The sequence below is a fragment of the Panthera tigris genome, chromosome A2 (genome assembly GCF_018350195.1).
Source record: "Panthera tigris isolate Pti1 chromosome A2, P.tigris_Pti1_mat1.1, whole genome shotgun sequence".
Taxonomy (NCBI): domain Eukaryota; kingdom Metazoa; phylum Chordata; class Mammalia; order Carnivora; family Felidae; genus Panthera; species Panthera tigris.
This window is the reverse complement of record NC_056661.1, coordinates 45,976,207-45,985,839: the sequence shown is the minus strand read 5'-3', so window position 1 is coordinate 45,985,839 and position 9,633 is coordinate 45,976,207.

Below are 9,633 nucleotides of genomic sequence, written 5' to 3'. Positions count from 1 at the left end.
GTAAATCAAGAATATGGTCTAGAGTTAACTCAGATTCGACTCAGTCTTTGATAAGCAGGGCTGCACGCTGGTAATTGATAGGCCAAGTTAGGCTTATAGTCATTCAGATTGGTCGACTTATTTTAAAAATGTTTGCTTAACTGAAAAATTTTAAATTGGGAGATGTCACATAAGCACACAAATATCTGGTTTCTCTTGAAGAAACAACAAAAACAACAAAAAGGAGAATTTAATAACACTAGGGAGTGTCTACCAATTGCCGTCCTGATGGGATTTTTAAAAAATGTTTATTTATTTTTGAAGGAGGGAAAGACAGAGCATGAGCTGGGTAGGGATAGAGAGAGAGGGAGACACAGAATCTGGACCAAGCTCCAGGCTCTGAGCTGTCAGCGCAAAACCTGCTGTGGAACTCAAACTCACAAATCTGAGATCATGATCTGAGCCAAACTCAGATGCCTAACTGACTGAGCCACCCAGGCGCCCCCTTGGCAGGATTTTTGTAGTTGCTTATTTATATTATCTGCTTGGTCCCTGTATAAACATTTGAATTTTCAAGCTTCTGTATCCCTAAGAAGGGGATATTCTTATCCCTTCTGTAACTTCATCCTTACTATAAAATTGACTTTACCCTGATGACTAGGAGTACTAAGAGTTCCTGAGTCATTAATTATGCTTTGTTTATTAATTATTGGCTAGAAAACAGATTACTGTATTTTATCTTTTTTTCCTGATTTCAAAAACAATACATATGGCATTTGAGAAAATTTTCCAACTCATTACAACTATACCCATTCTTTTGAGCAAGACAGTTAATTGAGGTTTTCAATATTTATTTTAATGTTTGTTTATTTTGAGGGGTGGAGAGAGAGAATGTGTACATGAGTAGGGGAGGGGCAGAGAGAGAGGGAGAGAGAGAATCTTAAGCAGGTTCTGCTATGTCAGTGCACAGCCACACTCAGGGCTCATTCTCATGATCCACAAGATCATGACCTGTGCTTAAATCAAGAGTCAGACACTTAACTAACTGAGCCACTCAGGCCTCTCAAGGTTTTCAGTATTTTTGACTTCCTTCTTTTTGTAAAAAAAGAAATAAGGAAATAGGTGATAATTCTTTGTTTCTAGGTAGTATATCATAGGTTGTTTTGATAGCCTTCTTTTTGAAAACGTTTTCCAGCTGTCCTAAGTGCAAATGATACTTGTATAATCTGAAAAAACGTACTGGAAATTATTTATTTAAAGAACATCCTTTTGCCACTAGGTTTAGTGCTACCACTATGAAGCTCTAGGCAAGAGAGTTGAATGGAAAATTATTCATTGCTTGATATTTTGAGACTTGAAATTCCCTTCCTAGATTATTCAGAGTCATTTATAAACAAAAGGCAGGGTGCTGAGATTTGTTGATTGAAAAAAAAATAAAAAAAAACCCAGTCCATAGTCCAAAAAAGTCACATATCCCACATCTAATCCAAATATTACTTTGTTGAAAAGGCAGAAACATGTAAATAACTCATATCTGATATTTTCATGTGACGTTAAATGGTCATACCATTTTAAATAAATGAAGATTTCCGGAAAGCTTTTTGTCTTAGTACTATATAGGTCAAACATGGTGATATTAATTTAAATTAAGAAAATATGGGAATAATATAAAGAAATTTTGCTAGAGAGAGGCAAGACTCGTCCTCAACCTGTGATCCCATTTTGAAGAGAATATAAGAGATGGAAAGCAAACCATAAATTAGTTACATAAATTGAACTTATGTCTTAAAAACTTTTTAACGGTGCCTTTTTTTTTCTTTTTTCACACTACAACTCATGGGACATATAAAAGTTAGCTAGATTTTTAAAAAATTGAAAACCTTTCTGAAAAAGTACAAATAAAGTCTAATTGGTGATGAATTACTTTGAAAGTCACATGATCTAAATCAAATGTTCCCAAATTATGATTTCAGAAGTGCAATGAGTCAGTGGAAAAGTTGGCATTTTAGATAAGATTGTACTATGAACACTTCTGTTTTAGGGTGCATTTTTGTGTTTAAATATAAAGATACAGGAGTGCAATTTGAGATTGTCTGTTGAGTGCCTGACTATTCACCAAATCAGGCAATTTGCAGTTTTTCCTCTTGGAAGTAGACTTCCTTGCTTTGCTATGGTTTCCCACTGTATCTGATGAAAAAACAGATTTTCTCCTCCATTGAAGGGGTAGGCTGGGTGTATATAACAAATTGGGAAGAAAGTGGTTTAATGGAAACTGCTTGAGGTTGTAACTTTCAATTTTCCTACTTTTCATTCTCTTCCTGAGACCTCTGAGTTCGTTGTATCTGTAAAAAAAAAAAGGCAAAAAGGCAGGCTGGTAATGAGCTTGGCTGTGTTCATTCCCTACTCTTGCCACTCAGGGTTTTATTTTTCAATATTTGAGGTTCAGTAGTTTCCTAAGTGTGAATATATTTAGGGATTACTTTATTTATTTTTTTTATTTTATGATAAAGATAATGTGGGCAGGTTGTACAAATGTTTTTCAACAGCTCACAGTGTGTGTGTGCATGTGTGGGAGTGTGTGTGTGTGTGTGTGTGTGCGCGTGCATGCATGCATGTGCATGTGCCTGCACATTAGAAGGGGAATCCAACAATGGCTGCAGAATTATTATTTGCTACTTTTTTGTTGACTTTTTAGGGGATTTGTTTGTCCACAGATGACACTTATGTAGCCCAAGGAGAAGAGAAGAAACTAGGAGAAGGAGACAAAAGCTCATGTAAATGCTATCTGTGTCTCAACTCTATGTCAAGCCTCTTTGAATCCCTTGATCCTCTCAGCAAGTCTGCAGGCCCCAGAGGGGCAGTTGGGTGCTTCTGGTTTTCCTCCATACCACATGTAGGCTCTGGGACTGTGTTGCTCTCACAGACCTTTTCTCTGCATGTACCTTCTCTCCCTCTGTCTATAGCCATTTTTCTCTACTACACCCTTGCTTTTGGTGGAATATATTCTGAAAGTTTGCCTTGTCCCAGGAGTCCAGGTGGAAGCAGGAAGAAAGTCCTGGCTACGCTTACATACTCAAAGTGTAGGTGAGGGAAAAAATGTGTGTTTTAAAAAATTTTTTTTAATGTTTATTTATTTTTGGAGAGAGAGAGACAGAGTGCAAGCAGGAGAGGGGCAGAGAGAGAGGGAGACACAGAATCTGAAGCAGGCTCCAGGCTGTGAGCTGCCAGCACAGAGCCTGATATGGGGGTCAAACTCATGAACAATGAGATAATGACCTGAGCCGAAGTCAGACGCTTAACTGAGCCACTAGGCGCCCCAAAAATGTTTTTTTGTTGTTGTTGGTTGGTTGATTTTTGGGAGAGATTGACAGAGAGAGAGAGAGAGAGAGAGCGAGAATCTCAAGCAGGCTCCACACCCAGTGCAGAGCTGGATTTGGGGCTCAGTTTCAACTGTGAGATCACAAGCTGAACTGAAATCAAGAGTCAGAAGCTTAACTGACTGAGCCACTCAGGCTTCCCAGGAAGGATATTTCAACTACCCATTCTCCCATTCCAGGAATGAAACCCCAGGTCTATGGGGATGTGTGGGAGGATGTGAAAGAAGCCTTCACTTAAATCTAATGCTCTTTTGTTTCTCTCACCTCCTTAATTAAGCTTTTGAATGGTTTTGAAGGCTTTCTTTTGTAGCGGAAGGTTCCTCTTGCATTGTGTCCTATATGTTTCTTACTCTATTGCTTACAGGAAAAAACCAGATGCCTTGATTTAGTCAATGTCTGGTTTTTAATATAAAGAGAAGCTTCTGTGACTTCGAAAACCTTTTTTCCCCCTTCCTTATTATATGGCTCTTACAGCTGATACCTATTGCATTCATGACTGTTACATTTTTTATTACTTAAAAAAGTCAAGGTTGGGCAATGACTTCTTTATTTTCTGCCCTCCAGCTGTGGATGTTTAGCCTCAGTGGCTAGAGGATCACAAGGTCAACAAAATTTAGACAGGATGAAAATGTAGCAGACAATATTCGAAATGTTAGCCCATCAAGTCAATATTGCTAAAATCAAGAGCCATAATAATGCCACCACCACAGTTCACATATGTGTGTCAATTTGCATCTTACAGACCATTTTCTGATGAAATACTGAATACCTTCCACAACTTGTCAAGGTAGCTTTTTAAAATTCCCTTTTTGTATGAGGGGATTAAGACTCAGAGGGATCAAGAGGCTATCCCAAGCACACGTGTGTCAAGAATTTCAATTCTAGACTGGAACTGAGGCATTCTGATTCCACGTACTCTTTGCACTTCATCAGAGTCTTGGTTTCTGAATCAGTAAGTCTTGTGGTGACTTGTTTGGGTCACTAAATTCAGCTTGATGCTTTTCTAGGTCTAGTGGGCCACTGCTTTTCTGTTCTTGATGTACTCCCTCTATGTTGAAACGTGCACTTTTAATTTTAGTCTGATTGTTGGCTGCTCTCTCCAATTCATGTCTTGCTTTGCCTACAACAAATCTAAGCCAGTCCTCTCCCACAGTTAGCATTTCAGAGCTCCATCTAGGTTTCTCACCCATCTCATCCTCCTCTGCCTGTTTAATGTAGATTATAATCAGATTTCCTGGATGATTAATGTAGTAAGTAGTGAACATCTCCACTTTCCCAAATCCTGAATTCTAATTTTACAACCTAATATTGAATTTAATATAGCTTTACCTAGAAATCTTTATTGGTGTTTTGGGGTCTGCTGATTTTAGTCTAACATAGAGTTGAAGAGTTGAATTAATGGATTTTCTCATTGTGGGGAACATCAAGGACATATTAGCTCAGAGGAGACTGGGCCAAATGTGGAAATTGTAGAACACATGTTCCTAAGTGCTGTATCTTTCATGCAATGAATGTTGCACAGTGAATTAATTAGTTGGCCTTGATTCTGGTGCCACTTCTGCTGCTGACTCATTGTTTTCAACATCTAGGCAATGGGGCAGTGCAGAATATTTGTCTTTGTGCCATGTACTTTTTATTGTTTTACTATTTACATAGGATCCATTTAAGTAGCAGGATGGAAGTTCATGCTTAAAACACAGAGTCAATTCATAGACATGGCCTGAAATCAATGTATGTGATATGTATTTAAAGCTCATTAGCTTCTAGGGACTCATTAGCCCTGAAAAAATTGGTTGAACTTAACCAAAGATGAAATGTGTGTTAAAAAATATGTAATTAAAAAAAAACAGTGGGTCTGTGATCTATAGAATTAGTGCTGTACTTCCTTTGATTACTGTTGTGTTTGTCCTTATTCTCATGTCATAAAGAGTTATGAAAATGTCAAGATTTGGGGGCTGCTGTCTAAAGCTGGCAACATAACCACATCTCTTAGAGACTTGTGAAATATCTTCAATTAAAAGGCATTGGGTCTCTTACTCAACACATCTCCAGAAGCAAGGGAAACAAAAGCAAAAATGAACTATTGGGACCTCATCAAAATAAAAAGCTTCTGCACAGTGAAGGAAACAATCACCAAAACTAAAAGGCAACCCACAGAATGGGAGAAGATATTTGCAAATGACATATCAGGTAAAGGGTTAGTATACCAAATCTATAAAGAACTTATCCAACTCAACACCCAAAAAACAATCCAGTGATGAAATGGGCAAAAGACATGAATAGACACTTCTTCAAAGAACAAACACATCCAGGTGGCCAACTGACACATGAAAAAATGCTCAACATCGCTATCATCAGGGAAATACAAATCAAAACCACAATGAGATACCACTTTACACCTGTCAGAATGGCTAACATTAATAACTCAGGCAACAACAGATGTTGGTGAGGATGGGAAGAAAGAGGATCTCTTTTGCATTGTTGGTGGGAATGCAAGCTGGTGCAGCCACTCTGGAAAACAGTATGGAGGTTCCTCAAAAAACTAAAAATAGAACTACTCTGTGACCCAGCAATTGCACTACTAGTATTTATCCAAGGGATACAGGTGTGCTGTTTCAAAGGGGCACATGCACCCCCCCCCCATGTTTATAGCAGGACTATCCACAATAGCCAAAGTATGGAAAGAGCCCAAATGTCCATTGATGGATGAATGGATAAAGAAAATGTAGCATATATATACAATGGAGTATTACTCGGCAATCAAAAAGAACGAAATCTTGCCATTTGCAACTACGTGGAACTAGAGGGTATCATGCTAAGGGAAATTAGTCAGAGAAAGACAAAAATCACTTGACTTCACTCATATGAGAACTTTAAGAGACAAAACAGATGAACATAAGGGCAGGAAACAACAATAATATAAAAACAGGGAGGGGGACAAAGAATAAGAGACTCATAAATATGGAGAACAAACAGAGGGTTACTGGAGGGGGTGTGGGAGGGGGATGGGCTAAATGGGTAAGGGGCAGTAAGGAATCTACTCCTGAATCATTGTTGCACTATATGCTAACCAATTTGGATGTAAATGAAAAATAAAATAAAATTAAAAAAAGAAAGCATTGGGAAACAGGAGCGCCTCCTGGCTCAGTCTGTTGAGCATCTGACTCGTGAGTTCAGCTCATGTCATGATCCCAGGGTTGTGGGATCGAGAGCTGCATTGGGCTTTGCACTGAGCATGGAGCTTGCTTGAAATTCTCTTCCTCTCCCTGTTCCCATCCCTGCTTGCACCTGTATGCTCTGTCTCTAAAATGAAAAAAAAAAAAAAAAAGCTTTAAAAAGTGCTTAAATAAAAGACATTGGGAAACAGAAAAACAAAAAGCTTAGATGACAGTGGCAACTAAAAAGGAGTGACAAGTGACTGTGGGAATTTCTAATGAATACCTGTGTTAGAAGGTCGTTTACCAAGACCAGGTATTATACAAATTGTGGCCAAAGATGTGAAAATGTAATTACATCAGTGGACAAAACAAAAAAAGGTGGTGGGGTCTGGCAGAAGGATTTTTAACAGGATTCTCTATCATAGTAAGGTAGATGTATTCAACGAAAATAATGCAAATCAGGAACTGGTTTCCACTCTGAGGCAGAATAGAAGAGGTTCTAATAATTACCTCAGAAAGAGAGAAACAATTCTGCTAAGAACAGGATCATGACTTTAGTAAATTAGTTATCAGAATTATTTAACTTTTATGGGAGTTAGGGATTTGAAAAGACTGTGAATGAGAGAGAAACACTGTCACTTGGAGTAGTTAAAGGAATTTAAAAATTTTTGACTTTTCAGAATGCTGTGTTTTCCATCTTTCCTTCTTCATTTGCAGTAACATTTTGTAATGTTTTATCTTTTTTAAAAAATCTTTTTAAATGTTTATTTGTTTTTGAGAGACAGAGTGCAAGTGAAGGAAAGGCAGAGAGAGAGGCAGACACAGAATCTGAAGCAGGCTCCAGACTGTGAGCTGTCAGCACAGAGCCCAATGTGGGGCTGGAGCCCACAAACCATGAGATCGTGACCTAAGCTGAAGTTGGACGCTCAACTGACCGAGCCACCCATGTGCCCCTGTTTTATCTTTTAATTTGAGGGGCAAAATCATAATTTGCTACATGCCACAAATGTGTGGTAGACATGCAATAACTATTTGTTAAATTGAATGAATGACTGAATCAATCAAGAATTACAATGCAAATACAGGATTTATGTTATTGTAATGCTTTGTAGTTTTTTATTTGCCATGATTGCTAGCTAACTTATCAGGTTTATGGCAAAAATTGATTGAGGTCATGGAGTTTGCAGAGCTGATTTTGGATTTGATGTTTCAGCATGATATATATGGGGAAAGGGATGTATTTACTATTAAAACATAAGAGAAGGTTGCTATCTAAACATCTTTACAGTTAACTTTTCTTTCTTCTTCTTCTTTTTAATCCCTTCATTTTCTATATGTTTCTCTGAAATGTTCTGCTCCCAACAGGACCAGTTTAGACAATGCTGTCATTAAATTGGCATTTTCAGTGAGTTATGCTTATCTGCATTTGAAGCTCTTTATACAAAAATGGAGCAGTTTAATTAAGTTTGTTTAGAAGCAGCAGGGATTTTACATTATTATGATCCAGCTACTTCTTTTGCCTGTCATTTGAATGAGAGGTGTGATTTTGGTAGAAAAGACTCCTAGAGCCAATTAGCTACTTTGAGCATTGAAGCTACCTTGGCAAAAAGAATTGCAAACCAGTGAATTTTTTCCATTATTCCATGGATAACACACTGTTCAGCTAGTGAACAGATTATTTCAAGCAAAGTCACTTATTTCTAAGACTAAGAATATTGTTTAATCATGACAACATGTATAGAAAGAAACATAACAAAAAAATCAAGGGAGGAAGTAACAAATGCATGTAGAAAAGGCCACTGTAGCTTTGTAAAGTTCCATGTGGAACAGAAGTCAGCACTACTGCCCAGTTGATGAAAGGTAATAGGTATTGGTAGATGTAGGGGAGAAGGTACAGAAATGAGTATTTATTTTGCCAAGATCCATTATCTTTCACTTGTGTTCTCTAATCTCCTTAACAGCCTTGAAAAATGGGAATTATTAGCCCTACTTATCTTGTTTAGGAAAGGAAACTGAAGCACACAGAAATTGAAGAACTGACCTAAATTTGAGCTGCAGTTAAGAAAGCCAAGATTTGAACCCAGTGGTGGTTCCTCATCCCTCTATCTGAAGCATGTCACACAATGAATCTTTCCCAATTGATATTCTGTTCATTGCAGGTTTCCCCTGGGCTTTCTTGAGTTTCTAGGTCAGATTTCCTTAGAAGTTTAAACCTTCCAGGGGCGCCTGGGTGGCTCGGTCGGTTAAACGTCCGACTTTGGCTCAGGTCACGATCTCGCGGTCCGTGAGTTCGAGCCCCGCGTGGGGCTCTGGGCTGATGGCTCAGAGCCTGGAGCCTGCTTCCGATTCTGTGTCTCCTTCTCTCTCTGCCCCTCCCCTGTTTATGCTCTGTCTCTCTCTGTCTCAAAAATAAATAAAACGTTAGAAGTTTAAACCTTCCAGTCACGAGAAGTATATGCCCCTCCATGGCTACCAGTATACACCTTTGTCCTCCTGCCCTTAGCCAATCAAGGTTGCAGTCAGTGTCATCACCCCTCTGTTCCTCCTGTCAATTTTTTTGATCTATGTCTTCCAGCTCCTGCTGAAGTCCAGCACTCTGTGCTCTCAAGGTTTGGTCTCTGACTTGTATTATTAGCTTCTTTGAGCCTGAATTCTGTTTCTTGTCAGTCTCAGTGTCTGTGTCACTACTTCTGTGTTCCCTCCGTTCTAACTGAAGTTCTTGCTTCTTGTTCCCTGTACCCTCACTTTATGCTAATGCTGTCCACACTGTGGTAAAAGCCAGACCCTGTGGCTCTTTGATGCCAACTTTCTCCTTCCCACCTGTGCTGATCTCCTGTCTCTCTAATCTGGGCTGCCCACTTTACTTTGTCTTGCCAAGGCCCCTGGACATCAGACTTTTACTGATAGAATGCACAAGATGAGTGTTATTCCCGTGTATATTACTGTTCTACAAGTACACCCCAGAGTTTGATAAAATCCATAGTATATAAGCAAATAGTACCACCAATTTGTATTCATTTCACATGGCGTTCAGTAAGATATTTTTCTGGCATGTGAGTAATACAGTTTACCGATTTTATAATCTCAAAATTATAATTTACGTAAGAAAATCAGTTAAC